We start from the raw sequence: 24,434 nt of genomic DNA on the forward strand, positions 1-24,434 counted from the left end.
TAAAAAAAATTAAAACACTCAATTAATCAGTGGGTTTAGTCTGAAAACGTGAAAAAGTAAATCTAATATCTACAGGTTTTAAAGTAATTGTAAAATTGGATAAGCTGTGCAAAACGTTGAATGCCCCTTAAATAACTTTCATAGTGTTTATTACAAGTAATTTGGTTAGTCTTCTTCAAGTAGAAATGTGTTTTAAAATATTTTTTCTACTTCGGTTTCATAAATTGTTCATTGTGAAACTGAAAATAGTTTCACAAAGAGAACTTTTGTGCAACTATTTTCAGTAAATTTTTAGGAATTGTATTGGCAGTGCTGGGCTAGGTGTGATCAGTTATCACTGTAATGTACTGTGTGATCTGTCAACAACATCAAGTCGTTTATTGATAAAGCCTGAATAATTAACAAAATTAAGAGGAAATAGTTTGAACTGATTTTGATATGTCAAACTAAACAAAAACAAATAAAAATAGAAAGTAGAAAAAATGGTATATTACACTCGTTTTATAAGACTTAATTGTGGCACACATTCTATTTGAGAACTCCTTCGTCGTGCTCCAAAACCATTTGTGCCACATAGGACGTTTATAAAACGCGTATAATAATATACTATTTTTCAAAATTTTCTACAAAAATACAAGTTGTGAACTCGTAAAACATGACGTACGAAATGAAGACATGTACAGACTGTTCCGTCTAAACTCCACATTAGAAATATTGGTAGTTCTAGTAATAATAGTCATCTAAATATTTGTACACAACCATAATCTTTTAGGTCCTGCTTAGTGAAAATATTTTCAAGATGGTGACACTTTTGGTTATACCGGAAGTTTTTTCTATACCTAAATTTAGACATTTACAAAATATTTCGGGTTCTAATTTTTTTAAATTGCATCTACCAGTTCAAAAATCGATAACTCTGCCATTTTTTTAAAATTGTAAATATTTTTTAGCTGATTTGATAGTGGAAGCCTAGGTATTTTCTTTGGTGCTTTTAAATTTCTAAAAACATTTAACAAACTCCAAAACTTCTAAAGTTAAGTTTGTAGAAATTTAAGCAGCCATAACTCATTTCTTTAATGAAATGCCAAGTTTTATTTCACTAAATAGTAGAGAATTTAATTCTGCATCAATATACAGGGTGTCTCAGCTAAGACTTTCGAGCCTGATGTCGCAGATAATGGTCAACGGATTTTTATGAAATTGAAAATGCAGATATTTTAGAAGATAAAGATTAAAATCCAATTAATTGAACAACTCAAGTCCTAAAAACGTAATTTTTACATGCCTTTTTAAAATATTAAGTCTTTTAAGACTTATATTAAAATAATTATCGTCAGTGAAAAATGCTTTCAGAAAAATCTCGTTCGTGGAAAATATCTGTTTCAGGAGAAAAATGAAAAACAAACTGTTAAACGTGGGTACAGATGCAAAAGCGTAGATCTCTATGAGACAAATGAGCATTACCATTAAATTTTGGTCAATCCTACTCGCAGAAACTGTAACTGTCACGCAAGGGACATTTCACAATTATTTCTCACTCATACAAAAATAAAAAACAATATTTTTCACATATTTTTTGGTACTGGATGCTTTAATTCTTTCAATAAGGACTAAAAAACTCATTCTCAATCAAATATTTTAACCTAACCTAAAACTTAAGATCCCATTGCATTGTCATGGAAATTGCGTATGTATGCAAAATTTCAGCTCATTCGAACAGGCCATTCTCAAAACTGACAAAGACAATACGAAACAGCAAACAACAAAGCAAGTTAAATAATTAATAGCTTTTAAAAAGATCAATATATAGTCCGGGACATTTGTATATGAGATACGTCATAGCGCATACGTTGACGCGAGACTATATAGAGCACAAAAACTAGATAAGAGCTCAAATTTAGGGAACTTGGTTGTTTGATGTGTTTGACAGGTGACAAATGTAAACAATAATAAAAATTTAAATATTTCTTTATTGCAGTAAAGCACAGCAAAACGTACCAACTAGAACACTTAAAAACAAATGGAGAAACTTTCAAATGCTTTGAAGTACCGTTGCTGGATTACTGTTGAGGTTATGTTTGACCTTGGTATGACTGTCAGGTTTAAAGTTGAAATTTGCATTAAAAAGGCCATAAAAGCCTCGAAGTGCCTTTTAGGGTAGTCATCGTCCTGTTCCAATTGCATGCCCCCTCTCTGCCACATCAGTAAAATTTGCCACAAAAGTTTTAAAAAACGACTTTAAACAACAACGGCCCTATTTTCATTAACAATGAGACATATCTCGCTGCATGCGGCACGACATAGGCCTCATAGATCAATCTCATTGTGAATGGTTTTCGCTGAGATCACTTTGAGAGGGCTTCACTGAGACTGACGTTGGCGGAAGGCTGAAACCTGCCTCGCGACAAGTCTTTGCACCAACATTCGAAAACGCTGTCAATGGCTGAAAATGATAAACTGTGTCAGTTTTTTTGTGTCTTTTAGGATTAGTCTTTGAGTCCTGTCGCGCCGCATGTACCGAAGCAGATCTCATTGTGAATGGGTTCTTTAAGAAACAGTTTCAATGTACACCACAAGACATACACTGAGACGGCCTCATGCCTCATATCATGGCTTGTAATTGACAGCATTTTATAAAATGATTTGGAATCATAATGCAGAGATTGTTGCGAGACAGGCAGGCAGGTCTCAAGCCTACTGCAGAAGTCGCTCTCAGTGAGTCCATGTCTTAGAGATGCAAGACCAATTTAGACCATTTACAGTGAGATTGGTGCCCGAGACCTATGTCATGCAGGAAGCCAAACTTCATCGTGAATGGACCCTTTTCAATGGGGCTGTGCTTTTTGAATAAATTTGAAATGGCCTTTTTGAAAAAAGCAGTTGTCTCTCTTTTATTCATCTATTCAACACATTTGTATTCGATGCACTTACACCAATTTCATTATCAGTGTCTTGATTATCAGACAAGGGCAAAGTGGAATTGAGGGCAACCCAGAAATAAAAACACTTTAATTTCCTTTATTAGTAGGCTATATTTTTTATACAAGACGACTACTCTCAGATAGAGACGTACAAAAATGTACACAAGAGTAAAAGTTGGTTTTTCGCAATATTTCACACTATTCTTCCACACGTCCACAGTAAAATCAGAAAGCGCTTCTTGTTATAAAGCCCTTATTATATTTTTCGACGATGGCTGAGACTTTGTGACGTATTTGTTAAACGTAAGTTTTCAAATACATGCCATGCCAGTGCAAAGGAGTTATATTAACAATTTTACGGGATTATTTTTAACTTTACACCCATTCTGCTTAAAACAAGAGTGGCTGCCAGGAAATAACAACGAAAAAAGTGGACCCAAAAGGTTTCAGCTGCAAATTATAAACACTATCTGTGATTTTTTAAATAAATTTTTTAATAATTAATAAAAAACATGACAAAATTAAGCTTTTCGATTTCGTTTAGTTTGAATTTTATATGAAAATAGAAAAGTTAACCCTCTACACCAGAAAAGACAAAAACATAAAGAAAGTATCTGTAAAACTCGTGAACTTACTTTGAAGTAAACAGTGGGCTCCATCTATAACTCATAATTACTTGAACCGCAATTCCCATCATCAAAATGTGCAAAACTCCGATAAGTGAGGTTATGCAGTTATGCACTTTGTTTTCCAGTTTTTCACACAAAATATATCACAAATTGCACAAGTCGTATAACCAGCGATAGTCAGTACTGTCAGTACGTCACAGCAGCTTTCTCCAGCACAATCATTGACTGCAATTCTGTTTTGTGCCATTCCCGTCTCATCATATAATCTGAGTAGTTGTTATATGACAAGTAATGTTTCTACCTTCAAAAATACTTGCGTAAATATGTTATTATCCCGTTAGTACACACTTTTAAAGCAACCACTGGTTATATAGATTAAAATTATAACATTTCCTTTGTTATTGTGTTATTGTTTACATCAGTCAGCTGTTTACTGTCATTTTCTAATGCTACCAATTTAAAAAATGTCCCTGTTATTAAAGCTCAAGGACCACAGAATGAGAGAGAGAACAATTTTTTGTTCACATAGACGCTGAATACACGTATAAATGTCAGAAAATTCAAATTTTTTATGTCCAAATAGAAATGTCCCGGACTGTATGTAGGCATTTTCGTACATATTTTCACATCAAGTGTTTTTTGCGACTTATTCAGTAAATAAGTAGTAATTAGAATCAAACTGAGAATGTTTATAAGCAAGTTTTTTAAAGGTCCAATTGTTAATAATGCTCACAATACATTTATTCTCAGGAGAGGCTAACAATATACTGACCCAATATTGAGGGTTAATCCCGTGGGGCAGTCACCTCTCGAGAAGCCCTCACTATGAGTTAAATCAATAATTAATTACTGTCACGAATTTTACCTCCTTTATTGAGAAAATTTTGTTCGGAGTTTGATTAATCAATTATTCAAAAACGTCATATTTGATATTGGCAATGGTTCTCGGTCTTTGGCAAGCTATTGCGAATTATTCGAGTTTCCGAATTTTTTAGATAACAAAATTATACAAAAGTCGATGAAACATTCGTTGGTTGTGATTTTAAGCTGAATGTTATTTAGTGTGAAACGAATGTAAAAAAGTTGAGTTCTTGCATAAATTTAAAGCGGGAGTAATTTGAATTAAATAGTGAATTCGCCGTCACAATAATAGCCCTCATGAGCCAAATGCCATCAATAACCCAGCAACTATGTGGGAGCATTTATAGTTTTCGGTGTGGATGTCATGTTAATGCGTCCTTTATTACGAATTTAATCGCATTGCGTGGTTATAACTTTTGCAAGTGAATGTCTAGTCGATATTTTCAGGTAGATACGAAATGTCAACAGTCACTAAATTTTAAATTGGGTTGTAATGTAACACTTTATGCAAATGATTCGGTCAACCCCAGTAGACATGATAGGAAATTAAGTCGAAAGGATGGCACAAGTTTCAAAAACAAGTCGAATTGTGAATTTCTACTATTGTTATTGAGTTAAGATAAATTCTTTTGTGGTGGTAAATTCATGCGAACAGGGACGATTGTGGAACTAGAATTTATCATTCGCTTTAAATTAGCTGTCGCTTGCTAAGCGCCTCGTGATAGAAATCCTCCAGTGAGGCTTGTTTTTGCCAGAGAAATGATCTTTGAAAGCTGACGGGACTAATTTGATAACTCACACATTTTCGATTTTTTTTACTATTAACAAAAATATATTTTTTAGTAGAGAGGTGATTTTAGGGAACTTACTTAGCAGGCAGTTTTCAAAGACTATTTTAAAACTCGAAATAAATTTGTTTTGTAAAAAATGGAAATATTTGGCACCCTTATAATTTTTTCTAAATTCCTAAAATAAAATGAATTGAATTTTTTGTTCTAAATGAGCTTCAAACATGCTACAGTTGTGTTTAACAAATTTATAATAGGATTATTTTTTACTAGTACTTAGTTTAAAACTATTACATCAAAATTATTAATTTCATAATTATTTTCTTCTACATTTAAAGATTTTTTGTTCCCCAAGCTTTCAGTATTTCAGCTTTTTAGTATTTCAATTTTCTTACGGTATTTCATATTATTTAGTTCCTCAATTTTTTAGTTTTTTGTGGTTTTCTATCTTATCTTATTAATGTTGTTACTTGCAGGTTTATAGTTTTTTAATCCTTACTCTTTCAGTCACTTAGATTGGCAGAATTTTAATCTTACTGTTTTTTTTGGTTTTTTGTTTTCAAGTTTTTATGTTTTTTGGCTTTTCATTTTTTTATTTAGAATCTAATGCTTCAATTTATTACAGTTTTTTCCAGTTCTAGAGTTTTTTCAGTTTCACAGTCGCTTGGTTCTTCGGAATTTCTTTCTCAATATTTAATATTAAAGGTCCTTTATCAATGTCTGAACTTTTAATTTTTGAAAATATGTATACTCTAATTCTATCTTAAATTATTTTTGACAATTTTTTTTATCTTAAATTTTGTATCAGTCTTGATTGTGGAATAAAAATAGTAAATTGTTTAACAAGTAAAGAGAAGTGATGGTTTTCTAGTGAGTGAAAACAGATTTATTCATGAGCGTAGCGAGTGAATCTAGTTTACACGAGCTAGAAAACTCACTTTTATAACGCGTTGAACACGCACTTTTTTTGTGTACTTCACGTCATAAAAATTACGATTTTAAAAATATTAAATAAAAATTAAATTGTTCCTATTAGTAAACTTATCCGCATCAAGTATTTGTTTCCATAGTGATAAAATATCATAACAAAGTGTTACTAACAAGAAAAGTCCCACTTTTCTTAATTGTTTTGGGTTAAACAATGTTATCAATTTCTATAAAGTATACGAAAAAATAATTTACGTAGAAGTGTCAAGATTGCAGTGTTCAACAATTATTGTTATTTTTGATTTGTATAAAAGTCTTACTTTTCTAAGATTTTTTGTTTTTCTATAATAAATACAATAAAAGTGTGATTTTCTCAAAATATGAAATTATTTTAATAACTAAATAGAAACGACCATTTTGTTTGCATCTAAGGCAAAATCCCGTTCTGTGAAAAAGACCGGTCCTAAAACCGGTTCACTGGTATTTCATTTGCTTTAGAAATGAGTAACTGATCAATAAAAATATTAAAATTACATTATACTTGTTTATCTCGTACACAGAAAATTGCAAGACAATTGAAGCGTTTGTCATGGGATATCGGAGGGATCTTGCACTTTCAAGCCAAGCCATCTGGAATTTCGTTGTATTCTACAAAAGTTCAAATTTTCTTTTACCCTTGGGTTTAAAAATAGAGAATAAATTGTAAATCAATAATTGATTCTCATAATTAGTCCGTGTTAAAACTCAAACGTTTCGCAAGTATTTCAGAAAAATCTCAATTGTTTCGCAAAATACTCTCACAAATCTGAATAATGTGCCAAATTTGATAAAAAACCTTTATATCTTTTAAGTTATTAACTTAGGCATTTGAAATTTATAAATTATTTTTATTTAGACAATTTAGTGATATTTGAGAAGCAGAAACCAAAAAGTGTTCTATTTAACTTTTTCAAATTATTCAACTTTTAACAAACTTTTTATTTTTTATATTCTCAAGCTACCAGTCTTTTATTTCCATGTTTTCTTAGGCCCGGTTGCTCAGTTCGAGCTTAAACCGAGTCTAACTTTAAAATGAGTTTAGCTGGCACCGAGTGTTGCTCGGTTACAAAATATCGGCTAAGCCAACGTTTAGAATTGGTTTAACTGAGCAGTCGATGTTAGCCACTTAAGCATTGGCTTATCGCTAAACATTTTAATATTAACGCTATTATTATAACTTTATAATTTCATTGAAATAGTTAACAGATGAATAAAAAACACCGAAGTAGCAATTTTAGGCGCAAAGAAAAAAAATTGGTTAATATTGTTCAAAATTATAAACTAAGACTGGATTGTAAAAAAATACTTGATTACGTTCGATGAAAAAAATTAAATATGGGCCCAAACTGCACCAGGATTTAATGCAACAGCAGACACCTGCTACATTACGATAAATATGCGACAATTAAGAAAAATCATAAAATATGCAGACCAACAAGGTTAGAAAAAAACAGACTGTTGAAGGGCCATCTAGCCCATAAACTACTTACTTTTAGAAATGTGGAAAACATTTCTTTTTTAATAACAGTTAGTGATAAAGAACTAATAAATTACCGAATTCAATAGTGAATTTGCTGATGATGCACGGAAACAGCTTTTTAATAAGAAAATTTTAGTTCAGTTTGAGTTAAACTTGTGATAACCAAATAAACTTGAGCTAAAACAGTAATGAGTGGAGAGTCATCGCAACAGCATGTAAGTTATTATATTAAAAAAAAACTAAAAAAAGGTATAATGATAATAATTTACTTATTCTTATTTCAGTATATTAAACGTTATTTTTTTAATTGCTGCAGCAAAATTCAAGTCATTGGAAGAATGATGTTAGATACTACATTTGGTTCACTTTCATAAAAACTATTGTGGTGGAAATTGGGTACTCTTGGCATTAACTTTTATATGAGTTGTCATGGTAACAGGTTAGTCAATTCCACCACAATGGTTTTTATGAACGTGAACCGAAACTACGTAAATATTACGTGATTTTAATTACAGCACAAATTTTTTAACAGTTAAATTATTTATATAAAATTGTTATACTTTAAAAGTGAGGACGCCTAAGTCTTCAAATGCACAAAAGCAACAAATAAACTGTGCAAATCAATTTATTGCTGTGTTTTGAAAGAAAAGCCAGAAAACGATAAATTGCACTTTTTCAGAAGTAACCATAATTTTATAAAAGTTCCAAGAAATAAGGAAAAGTCATTTTAGTAATTAATAACTATATTGAGGTATATTTTTAACCTTAAAAATCTTATTATAACGATATTATTCCTACAATGTACCAAAATATTCATAAATGATGACATTATTCCATCTTAACCCAACTTTTGAAAATCAGAACTGTCAAAACAAAATCTCGACAAGCAACCTCATACCTGAAGTGCGCAAGCGAACAGTACTACCAACCTTATAAGTGACAAGTTCAGCCGGCTTAGCTTAACTTTCCACTGAGCAACACAACAAGGGTTTAAACTCGGTTTAAATTTAAACCTAGTTTACGTAAGCAAAAGCTTAAGCTCGAACTGAGCAGCCGGGCCTTAGTGTCACAGTAACACAATTTTTAAGTTTATTCTCAGAATATCTAAATCTAAAATCCAGTCTCTATTTACTAGGCAACTAGAGTAAGTTTAATGACTCAGCTGTAAAACAAATATACATTTTGGTGTCTTAAGGTATTAATACGTGCAATATACATGTTATGTGCAATGTACATACTACATAATCCTTTTGATTGTCTTCTAGGTTAAGAAAAAAATAAACGAAAATTCTCGAAATTTTTTTCAAGTATTAATTGTTTTAAATAAAAAAAATCAAGATATTAAGTAATTGGATCTTGCATTTGAAATAGTTGGGTAGCTCGGAAATAATTGGAAGATTGCTTTAAGCAACTTCTGATCGATATGTAATTTGTAGGAGTATATTAATGTCCAAAATGGCAAGAAATAGTCATGAATATCTAGATTGGGTTTCATAAACTTTATTCCAAGTAGCAAATTTCCGATGTGAAAGTTTATTTCTGCATATCACCCTAGGGAAATGTGGATTCGAGCAAAAGTATGTGGGTTTAAAATAGATTTTGATACACAGATTTATGAGTAAGATATAATTTTGTCCTGAAAATAACAGTTTATGAATCTGTGAAACAATGTTATAAGTAAGACTTGACAACAAATAATATTATAAGCTGAAGTAAAAAATTATTATAGCTGGCTTTTATTCAATACCTTGTCGCTTTTCGTTTTAGGTGTAGAACATTACAGAACCAAATCTCACAAAAGGCGAGCAAGACAGGATTTGCATTAATTAGAAATAATTTGTTTTGATTTCGACGTATACTTAAAGCGAAACGTGGTTTCATAAAAGAAATAAATAGATCAATAAAATAGTAATTTAATTGTATTTATATACACACATCAAGGTATTTACACACATCATTCAACTTTATTAAATAGTAATCAAAGACTATAAAAAATATAAAAAATATCAAGGTAAAATTTTTTATCCGAAAATATAATTAAATCGTATTAAATACAGCATGTTCGGTAAATGGACTGCATCGCTTTACTGCGAACTCACAGGAGTCAGAAAAGTATTATTCTGAATTTGCATTTTTTTTTATCATGCTGTGAAGAACTAGAAAAACCTAAAATGGCCAATGAGGGAACACGATTTATTATCACTCTTTTTCATGTATCAAGTAGTCTATTTGCAAAAAAAGAAAAACTGGCACATCTGGCAACAATTTTCAATTAATATTTAGTGAAGTACAATTCGGAAGTAAAATTACCGTTGGGGGCGCCACTGAGCTAGGTCAAAAACAGTAACCATAAATGGCGGGAAAATGTTTATTCGGATATTTTGAGCGTTGTACGAATTTTAGGGCTTCAGAATTATTACATTGCCTATGCGGAATGATTATTGCATCTTTGATGCAAGAAACTTATGTTGACAAATGAGAGTTGACGAGGAAAACACGAATAACGAATGACTGTTTGGTTCACTTTCTTTATTGGAAAATTATTACAAAGACATTGAAAAACCTACCTTTTGGCATAATTTACGTTTTAATGTATCAGCAGTTGTTAATCTTTATTGTAGTTTTGTAGATTTACCGCAGCATTTCATGATTTTTTCAGTGGAAAATTCTAACCTAAAATTCACACTTCACTAATTTATTGGTTTCTTGAGCCAAACTTTGTGTTCGCTGTGATCCATTACTTATAATCTTTAATTAGACAACTGTTTGATAACACTTTGTAACCAAAATTTAAATATTTTTCACTTTTTATCCACTTTCAAGTTCCAACAATAAACACTTTATTCCACGAAAAACTACAGAACCAAAGTCAACGCTAGTTTTTACCACCACGTACTTTTAAAGTGATTCTTTCTATTGTAAGTAATTAACACTATACACGCAAAATTGTTAAACAATTCATTAAATATCAGTTAAATGTGGAATTACGAAAATTTCTTTACTGTTTTCGACATAGTTCAAAAGTCATCACCAGAGGGCGTCTAGTTAATTTTATTTCTGAATTATACAATAATTTTCATGTCAATAGGAATTTATTGTTAGATAAATTTTAAGTATTACCTACTTAAATTCGTATAGGAAATGCTCAATTGCTCAGACAGGTGACCATCTTGCTGTGTATTCTCAAACCGACTCATCTTAGAAATGCTGTTCTAACATTTTCGAACAGATTGTCTGATTGGGAAAATTTGAAAGACTATTCTTCGAACAAGAAGAAATATGGGAAAAATTTAACACTATCTTTTGAATCCTGGTGGTTACCTTTACCACTCCTTAAGTGATGGCAGTCCAAATACCGAACACGCTGTATACAAACTGAACTATATGTTCAGTTCAGCACAAAATTCATATTTTTGTTTAAAAGTTATTAAGAAAAATCTTTGAACAAGTTGGTTATAATTTTTTTATTTGCTACATTTTGACAACATAATGACATTTCTGACGTCACTTGTTTTTAAGTAATGACGTTATTTTTAATTTTTTGAAACGTCAATTGACATTTTAATTGGTGTTTTAGATAGTTCACACTTTCTCTTTCTGGTAACTATAAAAATAAATTCAAAAAGAAAAGAAAAGAAAAAAATATAAATGTGATTGTGAGTATTACACAAAAAGCTTTATCAATTTGTTCTTAGCTTATTTTATAAGGGGTGGTTATTTTTGGTTATTTTTTTTGTGTTCAAGTTAAGGGTGTTAGTAAATGGCTTAGCAATATTTCGTATGTGAATTTGTCACGATCAGACGGGTTAAAAACCTTTATGTCATTTTTCCAAAAAGTGCGTACTTTCTTAAGAAATTTTTATTAACCCACCTGTTGAGAGCCACTGTGTGGCTTATGGTAGATAACTAGCAGTTAATTTTTTCATTAAACACAATAAAGATGGTGGTGCAGGGGCGTTTTGAAAATTTTTCAAAATCGTGGCTAACATCAGCTAACATGTGGAAGGTTCGAATCCCGGTCTTGACAAAAAATTTGGTTTTTTTTTCGTAAAATTTAATAACAAAACACAAATGGAAATATAACTATAACGTAATGAACCAACAAGTTAATTTACTTCTGCTGTTTTGTCAATAATATTAAAATTTACACAAATTTTATAATTCTAGTTCAGCGGTTCTCAAAATTTGGGACTTTAATTTCAAAACGATTTTTTGGGAAAACTATGCATTTTTAATTTACATAAATTTTGTTTAATTGATTTGTCTTGCTACTTTTTTTGCTGAACACACTGTATAAACAAAAATGTCGGATTCCATTAAAAAAAACTTAGAATGACATCACAATTCAAAAACGTTTGCCATCATAAATGTCACTATGATCTCAAAACGCATTTAATATCTGAAAGCATTTAATAAGTCGACCTGTTCAAGTTTTTTTTTAAATGACTAATAACATTATACCGGGTGCTCAAAAACCGGCGCACCAACTCAATGGTGTGTGGTAGAGAATTGCTTACATATAAAGGTAATAAGGTAAATAACGAATTTTTAATAAATGAATTGTGGCAACGTTGTCTAACAGTCGTGATCTCAATAGAATTTGATCAACAATAAAAATAAATTATTTTTGAAATGGTTTCCTAGGAAATAATGCCCAGTGTTGGCACATCTACAATTTGTGATTTTTTTGATGAATTTTTTTTTTAATTTAAAAAAACTGTGAAAGTTTGATGCCCAGTGTTGGCACATCTACAATTTGTGATTTTTTTGATGAATTTGTTTTTTAATTTAAAAAAACTGTGAAAGTTTGATAGTAAATTTAAAAGTAATTATTCATCGTTTTGTTAGGGAACGATTACTTGGTGTGAAACATAAAAACATTAAAGAATAATAAAAACTGAAGAAGTTAACAAAATAAGTTTATAGCTACTGATTTTTTAAATTACGACTTTAGGAATTTTTTCAAGATTTTTCTCGTAATCTACACATACTTCTCAACAACGTACCACTGAGTTGGTGCGCTAGTTTTTGAGCACCCTGTATATATAAATTTTTGGCATTATTTTTGGTTCATCTGTATTTTATTTTGTTTGGAGTAATTTTGCAAAGTATAAAATAATACAGGGTAATTCACTTAAAATGTTGAGCATAACAAAAGTAAAGTGCGATACAAAATGCATTTTAAACAAAATTTTAAACAAATTCAACTTACCTTTGTCAATATAAAAAAAGTCACTAAAGATTATGTTAAAGATAAAAACAATATTTTTAGTAAATTTTAAATTTGCATGCGGTTTTTTTCATTATCAATTTCAAGTTATCTACATTTTCGTAACATTAAAATTCATTAATTAACGTTAAGTCGCTGCAAATAATTTGTTATAAGGTTCTCAAACATGCGATAATTAAATGTTGTTTTGCGCAAAAAATCATAAAAAAATATCACCATAAAAATGTAAAATCAAAAAAAAAAAATTTTTGTGGTAAGCAAATTTTTGTTAAGAATTTTTTTTCTAAACATCATTTTCTTGAAGGCACATTATTATTTAATATTTTTTTTGTGAAGTTACCAAAAAGTAGGTAAAATATACATAAGGTAGGTACCTACTTAGAAAAAAAAATGGTGATTTCTATGCGCTGTTAGACGTATTTATTAGTTTTTAAAAGTTACATCTGTTACAAGTGTTGAAAACATTATATTGCATTATTACGAGTAGGAGCAGCAGTATGTGAGTGAGTAATACATTGCATTTTCATAAAAGTAATATATAATATTTTTTGTGCTGTTATAGATATCTTTTTTTAATTATTATCAATTATAGTAAATATTAAGCCAACCTCAAAATTATGTTAGTATTTACTTTATGGCCAAATATAACAAATGTCAAACTGTCATTGTTTGAATTTCAAAAAATGGATAGGTTTTTTGGCTTACTCAAGATATCAACGTTAAATGTCAGTCGCAAATCTGACAACACAAAAAATACTTTCAGTAGACTCACCTTGCTTGGAAAATGCAATTTATTACTATTGTAAGGTTCGACATATTGTGTGCATAACCCTGTATATATGTTAAAAAATTGCAAAGCCCAGCTGTCCATAATTTACGAAACCTGTGGGATGAGCTTTTTGAAACTACACTACAATATTAAAGAAAAACAACAATTGGTCAAACGATGATAGCGTTTGCAAAAATAAAAGGACTCACATTTCAGTTATGCCACTGAAATTTATTCACAAAAAGTTATGAACAAAGCAAAAAAGTTTTTTAAACCGCCTCGAGAATCAGATGGACGGAATTATTCCCGGTTTAGCTGACCACAAAAAGCACTGATTTTTTTAAGTATTTTATTCGCAAAAATTGTAACTGTTACACAGATGTGTTATTTTAAGATTTTTTGTATGATTTTTATCCATCAATAAACCAAAAGTCTCTTAACAATATTTGATCTGATGCCTACTTACGTGTTACTTTTGCGAATGCATTTTCGTTGACTAATAATCCGAGAGAAAATGTTCAAGTAGTTTAGGGAAAAATTTTAATTAATTATAAGCGATAGCCAGCTTCATTTAATGCGGATTTAGAGAGAAACAAAAAATTGATTAAATTTTAATCTTTTTTTTATTTCACGTTGGAGCAAAAACATAATCATTTCAACCATTACTTTAATCAAATTGGAACAGCTCTGATAGCAAATAATTAGACCCGGCGCATCCACCATTATTTCAATCACTCCAATGAGTGCTCTCTCTCTAGCTTTTTGTTGAAGTGTATTTATTCTCCATTTGATTTTGTCCGTCCGATGTCGCTGTATAAAACGTTTTAATGCATTGATCTAACATTTGAGAACGCAGGAAATAATAATTTTTCTTGGTTTTGTTGAGAATATTTTCTAAATGTTATGTGGGAAGTGTTCGCTTTCTAAATATTGATAATCTCGTAGGTGGTGTTGTGTTTGTTGCTTTATTCCCTCATATGGTCTAATTACGCTTAACTGAACAATTATTCAAATGTTTGTTCTGTCGATGTTTGCGGGTGTCCAAACATTGTTCCACAACATAACGACAAACAAATATGCCACTCCTCTTTTAATCCCTGCAGATTATTATTTGCACATGTTTGTCACTTATGCCTACTTGTGTTGTTTACTTTATAATCTTTAAATAGGTAGGTACAGTAGGGTGATTTGAAAATGTCATGTCAATAAACCCCGGTTTGGGATCGGTAGGTACTCTGACCGCAAACATCTGTGGCCATAAACTACAATTTTCTTAGTAATTTTAAAAATCACTATGTTAATAATCCCGTTAATCTAATAATTTTATTTCTCTTTCCGATTCTAATGAAGGTGTCGTTTAATTCTCAATGTGAAATAAAATTGATTTCGATATAAAAAAAAATTAATGAATTAAAAAAAAATTGATTGCCTCTAAAGACCTATTTGTAAATTATGCGTTTTAAGAATTCTACCTATTTTGATACTTGTTCAATGATTATTACTATTTATTTAACAAGAAATAGAATATATTAAAAGAAAAGATGGCTCCAGTTAAAAACCAAACTGTTTTTTTATTTGCAAATTTTTATCAGAAATTTATTTACAGTTTGTCACTTTGGTAATCGTGTTTATTACAAAAAGGGATGCAATTAGTTTTCGCTGAATATTATAGGGAGAACAAATTTATTTAGCAACGTGAATTAAACAACATCTTTATTGAAATTGGTTTCATCGGCCAAAGGTTTCGACGGTTAAATTTACTAGAAACATCAGATCTTTTAAGGTATTAAGTATTCGAGTCAACTATTGGAATCAACAAATAATAAAATTTCTATTTTTGATTAATTTTATTCTCAATACGAATTAAATGACAATTGTAATTGGAATCAGCTTTATTATTAGTTGTATTGATTACGAATTTCGTCAACATAAGGACTTTGAAATTTACTAAAAACATCAAATGAAATCTCATTTTAAGCAATTGTATTCAAGTTGAAAACTAAAATTATTTCGTGTCCTCAAGTTTACGACTAAATATAGTTTACTGCCGCCGATGGTTGCGGTTGGAGTACGTACCGATCCCAAGTGCTGGGGTTTATTGGCATGACATTTTCAAATCACCCGGCCGTACATACAGTGTGTTACATATTCCAATTATGTCTTGACTACAAATTTTAAAAAATTAAATAGTTTTCTTTAGTTTGTTTACATCTTTAAAACGTCTTTAGTTTGTTAGAGAATTAAGTTAGGAAATTCTCCTAGTGATAAAATACGCTTCTAAAAAAAAGTAAGTGCGGTTAGTTTGACAACTATTGTCATGGGTTTCCAAAAATTAAGTAATTAATTTTGAGACTTGTGTATATTTGGGTGCGTACATTGGCCGCAGGACTCGTAAAGTTGTGTGAAACACCCTGTAGTACGGAGGTCTAAAGGTTAGGATACGAAACGACGTACAAATACAACGTTCCCGTTTTTGATAGTTTCTTTAATGTGGTCAGAGAGCGCTGTTGTTCGATTACCACCTGAGGTAGTTTATAAAAAAAGTTGTATATTATAACGGTTAGCTCAAGGCATACAAAAAAAACAGACAGATAGGTCGTTAAATTCTCAATACTAATAGATAAAAATAATGCAAACATTTTATTCTGAACTGACTTTAACGTTTTCCAATTTGCACTCTGTCCCATATTTTTTAAAACCCTACAAATACGGTTACTGATACAAGAAAAATCTTAGGCAAAAGTTGTGGAGAATTAAATTTTCATACAAGAAAAGACTGCAAAACTATATTCTTATTTTTAACCATGTTGGTACCAAAGTCGTTCAAAGACGCTCAAGCGTCGGATTTGTTTCATTTGACCGATGGTCTGGAAATAGAAAGTTAATTTATAGCCAAACTAAAGATTTTTTGTTTCTCAGAGTTTTACTATTTCAGCTTTGCAGTTTCTTAATTTTCTCATAGTATTTTTGATATTACTCATTATTACCTTAATTTTTCACTTTTTTGTGGTTTTACTATTTTATCTTATTAATGTTGTTACTCTGCAGTTTCATCGTTTTTTAATTATTACTCCTTCAGTCATTTAGATGAACAAAATCTTAATCCTTCTGTTTTTTAGTTCTTTTATTCAATTTTTTAGATTTTTTAGCTTTTCAGTCACTAAATACATTCGTTTTTTATTCAGAATCTAATGTTTTAATTTATTAATGTTACTTTTTTCGAGTTCTACAGTTTTTTCAGTTTCTCAGTTTTTCAGTCGCTTAGTTTTTTAGAATTTCAGTTTCGATAATTTTTAGTTTTTTAAGTTTGTAGTATTCCAGCGTTAATGGTTTTTTGTGAGAGTTTGAACTTTTAATTTTCCAAATATGCATACTCTAATTCTATATTAAATTATTTTCTTTTTCAAGTATTTTTTGTAACTTTTTGTTTTTGTAAATTTTTGTATCGGTCTGAATTTTGATTATTATTTGATTATTATTTAATTATTATAATAGTTGTAATTATTAATTTTTCCAGACCAACAGTATAGATTTTATAGCAGTGTGAAAGCCCTGCTTTTCTAAGATTTTTATTTTTTGTATAATGCATTGTAAAAAAGTGTGTTTTTGTCAAATCAAATAATTTAAAAAACTAAGTAGAATCAACCATATAATTTGCATCTATGGCAAAATCCCATTCTGTGGGAAAACACAAGGCCGGGAAAGACCGGCCTTAAAACCGGTACACTGGTGTCTCATTTTTTCCAGGAATGTGTAATTCACCAAAAAAATTAAAAAATTACAACCTACTTGTTTGTCTGTTTAATATTAAGTTTAAAATACTGGAATTGGAATAAAGTAACTTATTTGCATAATTTATTTTTTTGGTTTTTTAGTTTTTATTCTTGAACAAGCTTTTTTGACACCTAAATAAGGTGTTTGAGAGAGACGAAGATACCAGTATATAAACAATTTTTAACGTCTTGTATAATATAACATTTTTTATAAGTTATTGTTAAATTTTTTCTTAATATGTTGGATTTTTTTATTTTATTATATAATAGTATATTAAAAAACAACTTTCATAAGACCACTCTTAAAGCACGAATTCTGTTTCAAAAACGAGTGCGGTGTTAGCTACGAGTGCTTTAAACTCTTATGAAAGGGCCTTTTTATACTATTTTTTGTAATTTGCTCCCTTTGTGCAGTTTTTAAACTAAAATTGTTATTTTAGTCGATTTAGAGTTTTTTGTGACAGTTGGTAACATCTCCATTTTGAAAGTAAAAAATTTAAAATTTCTGCTTTATCAAAGTTTTGTTAAAAACCAAATCTCTGGATGACAGTGAAGGTAGTCTTGCACGGAACCCCTAAAATTTGTGACATTAGTAATTTGCCCGAATTTGCTTCTTGCCAATCTAAAAACTTTCGTAAAATGTTTCGTCAAGTAATGACTATTATGACATCGCACTTGATGACGTTGAGTGTTTTAAGATGACTATTAGCTGTTTCAGAACTATGTAAACGCCAACGTCGCATTTAGCCGAATTATTTTTTTAAATAAGATTGATAAAATTGTAAAATTGTTATTAATGATTAGATCTCTCATTAAAAGTATAAATTACATTCTTTTGAATTGCATGAATAATTTATAGCAGCTAATTTTGAGAGAAAATGCGACGTTGGCATTTTTATAGTTTTGAAACAGCTAATATGCTACTATGCTTGTGGTTAAAATGCTACTTTATCAACTTGAAAGGGTTGATAATGAAATAATTTATCATTTGCTTTAGAAAAAATAATTTTATTTTCTTGTCGAAACATTAATTTTATTAAGTTTGGTCGTAATTTTTCAAAACCGTCTTCGCACTCAAATTTGTGTTATAATATTTGTTTTATAATATCTGGGATAAATCGTACGATTTATTACAAAAAAGAGCTACAAAGTTACCGTATGTTGGATTAAACAGGAGATTAACGTTACATTTCATAAAGATCAAAATTGCGATAATAAAATTTCCAGTAGGTATGAGTATAAAGTTTATAACCCTGTTTTCAATGCGAACAGAATTTCATCACTAACATTGTTGCACCCCAATTTAAGTACATACTTCACGTCGAAAAGTGCACCTGCAATAAAACAGATAAACTTAACTATGTACAGGATGAGTCAATAGTGGGTTATTTCTGATTTTTTTAATATGCAACCAATTATACTGATGACCAGATCGGTAATCGTTAAAAAATTTCAAAATGAAATCTAGGATTAAATTGTTCAAGTTTGTCTTGACAGTTTCGCTAAATTTCATTATTGACTTTATTATTTAAAAGATAAAAAGTAATCTTGATTCAGTTAATGTTTTTGAGAATTAAACAAAGTATTCAAGTGGTAAGTGCATTTAATATTTTTGGTTGCGTGTGAGGACATGTCAGAAATAACCCACTATTGACTCACCCTGTATAAACTGTATAAAAATATGGTAAAATGCATTTAATTTGTTCGGTCGTAAAATTTTGTTGTTTCTGTTGAAGCATTTAAACAATTATCCTGGGATTGTATCTGGAACACGGTGTAAACTCCGTAAATGCTTAAATGTTTCATTTAAAATCATAAAAGTTTATGAGATTACAAGTTGCTCCTAAACAGTTGCAATTAATCGTGGAAAAAAGCAAAATAAACCGAGGAACAACTACATAGTAACAGGTATTGTCAAATTATTTTCACATCATTCAAATATGGGTTGATTTTTGGCATTTATTTAATTTATTATAAATAATGATCGGGCTTTTGGGAGATTAAAATGTTTATTTTAGTGTTAAAAAAAGGTTCTAAAAACAAAAATTAGGAGATAAAATACATTTTTTAATAACTTTTATTGCAGAAGAAATTAAAGCATAACTTTTATTGCAATAATTCTATTTCAAAACAAACAAGCCGAAATATATTAAAAAAAAAAAACTTAAAATTCTTTATTGCACAAAATACTGTAAAGAAGTTAATTAAATGTTGTTTTTAATTTGCTGCTGTAAAATTAATTTGTTTTACTGTAAAAATTTATCTAAACTTAAAAAAACAACTCACTGTATGAAAATATACCAATATTTTTCATGCAATTATCATTTTTATTTTCAGTAGATTTTATATCCAGAATTTTCTTGTACATTTTGTCTTAGTTTGTCACTAAATAATTTTTCCATAATTTCTGAAGTACTATTTACTACATTTTAGACTTACTTTACGACTTCAACAAGTGACAGGATTACTGTTTCTAAAATTCATATGTTAATTAATAGAACTTTAAAATCATTTTTTAAAGTGGCTTGAGTAAATTAATAGTGTGTTTTTACAGTTGCTTCTGAAATTCAGAAATAAAAGACTGTGTAACTTTAAAAAATAATTTAATAAACACCTTTGGTTCTAACTGAAGCAGAAATAAAAAAATATATAAATAATAATATAAAATAAGTAATTTTAAGTAAAATGGGTGAGATTGTAATTCTATTGAACTCAGTGACTGAAAGGAAAAATTAAATTAACAAACTATAGAACTGCCAAGTATGGAGAAATAGGAAACTTAAAATTGGGATTAAAAGACTAAGAAATAATGAGATTGAGTCACTGGAAGTGTGAGCAACAAAAACATTTTTTTGCGTTTATTATGAAAAAGATGTTATTGTGGAAATTTTCGAAAAGCTTATAATTGGTCAAAATTTGCGTTTACATCGTCATATCCCTCTGGTGGATAAATCTAGAAACTTTATTCTTTTTACAAAAGATTTCGCAATGAATGTGGATTCTCACGAATGGAACAAGTTTTAGTTTTGACAAAAGAAAACTGAGAAAATTGCAGTTTTCATGTAAAGTTTTATATTTTTGTAGTGAAATTTTCGACATTCGAGAATTGTTTTTATCTTAAAATAATTCAAATAAGTGTTACTCAATTTTCTGTTTCCTTTTCTTAAAACTAAAGCCTGTGTATCTACGGTAAAAACTACATTTATTGAACGAGTTTCTAACTTTATCCAGAAGGAAAAATGACGATGTAAATGAAAAATTTAATCAATTTTAAGTTTTCAAAAACTTTGTCAAAAATGTAGGTAATTCCTAATCAAAATAACTAAACGTAGAATTCAAATTCATTTGACCTGAGCTGACTCCGAAATTTCAAAATTATTTTAGTAATGTTACGTTTCTTTCAAAATACACGATTCGATTTGTATTTAATGTATTTTGTGACAAAAGAGTTTCTAGGAAAAAGAAATCACTGAGAACTTACTGAATTTTAAAATTTGCATTTTATGCTTTTTAGGCAACAACACAAAATACTGACATACTACAACTGCTGAATATTTTTTGAAGAGTATTTTTGTACTTTCTGGTAGTTTAGAAAATCTTTAAGCAAATTGATTAATATTAATACTTTAATACTTAAATATTAATACTTTAATATTAATATTACTTTTTATCTTTATAAATACTTTTGATGCCCCGTCCGTTATCGAAAACATAAAATATTGCTCTTATTTCTTACGTTGTTAAACAAAACCAAGAATTTAGAATTTCCACTGTCTAATTTTCGTATTATTAAAGTCTTTAATAAACAAAATCTGTCTCAATATATTTTTAGAGTTATTTTCACACACAAGATTTTTTTGTCCTGTCCGTCATGTGTAAACGAAAAGAATTAATCAGAAGTCGCCCCACATTGCCTTATTCTTCGCTTATATGGTTTCAAAAGTTTTAACAGGTTCCAGCTTTTACTTTAAAAATAGTTGTTGAAATGAGTACTTTTTAAATTAACACAATATATCGATAGTTCAACGATTTTTGTCGTGTCCCGTCCGTCATCAATTTGTATTTCTTTTTCCCGCTCATGTTTCAAATTTTAAAAATGTAGTTCTAATTGTAGATTACAAACAACTTGACTGGTACTAAGTTCCTATAAAGAAAAATTCGCTTCTAGTGATATTGTTCGTAAAAACTGAAAATAAAATTTAAAAATGTATGCAAAGTGTCCCGTCCCTTAAAATGAATTTTTGAATTAAAAAAAATACCTTTTAAAAATTGTGGGTTGTGGAAGTTTCCTAAAATTCGGTTGCAAATTTCAAAACAAATTCACAAAAAAATACAAATAGAACGTGGTCACTGATTTTAGTTGCATTGTGGCTGCATGTCTGGCTAAAATGACAATCTATCGAATAGATTACAGGAGAGCCCACCTTTAATTAATTCATTTACGCAATGATTATTAAGCCCTCATCAGTATTGGTTGGTGCAATCGCTCGCTTGTTAAAGCTTTTACTTGGACTACTTAAGCCTGTGTAAAGCGAGGATGCGGTCAAAGCGTTGGAATTGAGCGTCTGACAGACTGGAATGACACGTATAGTTGGGGGGTGAACGAACGGCCCGAGGTGGTGGTTAATCGAATTCCAATTTCGAACACATGCATCAAACGAACGCATATTATTGACACAGAAAAGTGGTTGGAACCGATGTTGTGTCATATGACGTGCATAGCAGAACATTAAATTATTTGATAAATGCCAATAATAGAACATTTTGCACTTTCATATGATTATTCAAAGCTTGGTTTGAATTAATGTGGAATTCGACATCATTGATTATTATTGCTACTTTTGACCAAATTTTCTTGGTTCTATGTTACTTAGGAGAGTAAAAGTCAGTCTCACAATTTTATATTTTTTCTGCTGTAGATGTTGTCCAAAATTTTCGTTGTTTTCACATCCATATTTGACAAATAAATATCACTAGTTACCAATAACTGTATTAAAATATTATTTTGTATTTTTAATAAATTTATGAAATAAGACATATTACAAAATGTTTGAGGAATTTTAATTGTAGGCCACCTCAAATGTAAAGGTATTGACGTAAAATCATGTTTTTTTTATTTTTTATAATTTTAATAGCAGGAAAAATTAAAACATAATTCTGCCATTCTAGGAAAAATGCAACCTGACCTCAAAATTTCAAAATAATTTTAGTTAGGTTAAGACTCTTTCAAAATACACAATTCGGTTTGTATTTAATGTATTTTGCGAGAGGATAATTACTTAAATGAAAGTAATTTATTTAATTCTAAAATTTACGTTCTAAGCCTTTTTAGCAATAACATAAAATACTGTGGTAATACAACTGTTGAATGATTTTTGAAAAATATTTTTCTAGTTTCTGGTAGCTTAGAAAGTGAAAATCAGTAAATAAATTGATTAGTATATTACTTACTTATATTTATAACCCCACCTTCATTATCGCAAACATAGAATGATCTTATTTCTTACGTTGTTAAACAAAACCAAGAATTTTTAATTTTCACTGTCTAATTTTAATATTGTTAAAGTTTTTAATAATTAAAACCTGTCTGAATAAATTTTTGAGAACCATTTTTACACACAAGATTTTTTTTGTCCGTCATGTGTAAACAAAAAGTAAATTAATCAGAAGTCGTAGCACATTACCTTATTCTTCAGTTTTGTGGTTTCAAAAGTTTCAACAGGACCCACCTTTTATTTTAAAAATAGTTGTTGGAATTAGTGTCTTTTAAATTAACAGAATTGTAACGATAAAATATGAGGTTTTTTTTCTGTCCCGTCCGTCATCAGTTTGTATCATTTTTCTAATCCTATTTCAAATCTTAAAAATGTGGCTTCAATTATAGGTTGCAAACAATTTGACTGGTACTAAGTTCCTATAAAGAAAAAAATTACTTCTACTGATACTGTTCCTAAAACCTGAAAATAAAATCTAAAAATTTGTGCAAAGTGTCCTGTCCGTTAGAATGGAACAGTTGAGTTTACAAAAACAAACAAACCGAAATATATTAAAATTTATTTATTGCACAATGTAAAGATATTAATTTATAAATGAAATTAAATTTGCTGCTATAAAATTAGTTGGTTTTACCGTAAGAATTTATCTAAACCTAAAACAAGAACTCACTGTATGAAAATACATAACCAATATTTTTTTATGCAATTAACATTTTTATTTTCAGTACATTAGATTAGTTCTTCAGTACATTAGATTACTAAATAATTTTTCCACAAATTCTGAAGTACTATTTAGTACAATTTAGACATACTTTACGACTTTAACAAGTGACAGGCTTACTGTATCTAAAATTGTTATTTACTAGAACTTTAAAATTATTTTTCAAAGTCGCTTGAGTAAACTAATAGTGTGCGTTTACAGTAGCTTCTGAATTTCAGATAGAAAAAAACTATGGTTCTAACTAAAGTAGAAATTAAAAATTTAAAAATTGATATTTTAAATAAGTAACTTTAACGCTGAGAAGCTAAAATGCGAAAACACAAATAAAAGACACTAAAAAAATGAGATTTAAATTTTGAAGAACTAATAAGTGACTAAAATCTGAGAAATTGAAAAAACGCTAGAACTGATACAAATAAATTGAAACATTTACGTTCTGAATAAAAAACCAGTACACAAAAGTAAAATTATAAAATTTGAAACTACAAAAAACTTTGGAAAATTTGGAAATGGATATGAAATATGGAGAAACTAGGGGTAGTTAAGGTGTGCCGATTCCAATTCATCTTATCTGCGCATGCGCCATTTTTTTTCCAGCATATATTTTGGAAACCCTTTGATGTTGTCGCTATTTCTGGAGCATAATGTTAAGGAACCCCTCTAAAGCTCAAATTATGAGAATCTCTTGATGTCATTGCTATTTTTGGATAAATCATTAGAAATAGCTATGACATCATGATCCAAAAATAGCAGTGATATCAGGGGGTTACCATTGTTTGCTTTGTGGGATTTCCTAAAATG

General features: G+C 29.5%; 1 protein-coding gene and 1 long non-coding RNA gene across 5 annotated transcripts in view; one reads left to right on the forward strand and one right to left on the reverse strand.

Moving 5' to 3' along the window:
- LOC103314073 (uncharacterized) overlaps positions 1–24,434 on the forward strand; it is a 195,757-nt gene that overhangs the window by 46,874 nt on the left and 124,449 nt on the right. The window lies entirely within an intron of this gene.
- On the reverse strand, positions 1,953–4,154 carry LOC107398280 (uncharacterized). Its single transcript, XR_001575174.2, has 2 exons — positions 3,557–4,154; positions 1,953–3,371 (listed from the first exon to the last, which is right to left on the reverse strand). It is a non-coding gene; the product is annotated as an uncharacterized LOC107398280 (long non-coding RNA).

The sequence above is a fragment of the Tribolium castaneum genome, chromosome 4, assembly GCF_031307605.1.
Source record: "Tribolium castaneum strain GA2 chromosome 4, icTriCast1.1, whole genome shotgun sequence".
NCBI classification, from domain to species: Eukaryota; Metazoa; Arthropoda; class Insecta; order Coleoptera; family Tenebrionidae; genus Tribolium; species Tribolium castaneum.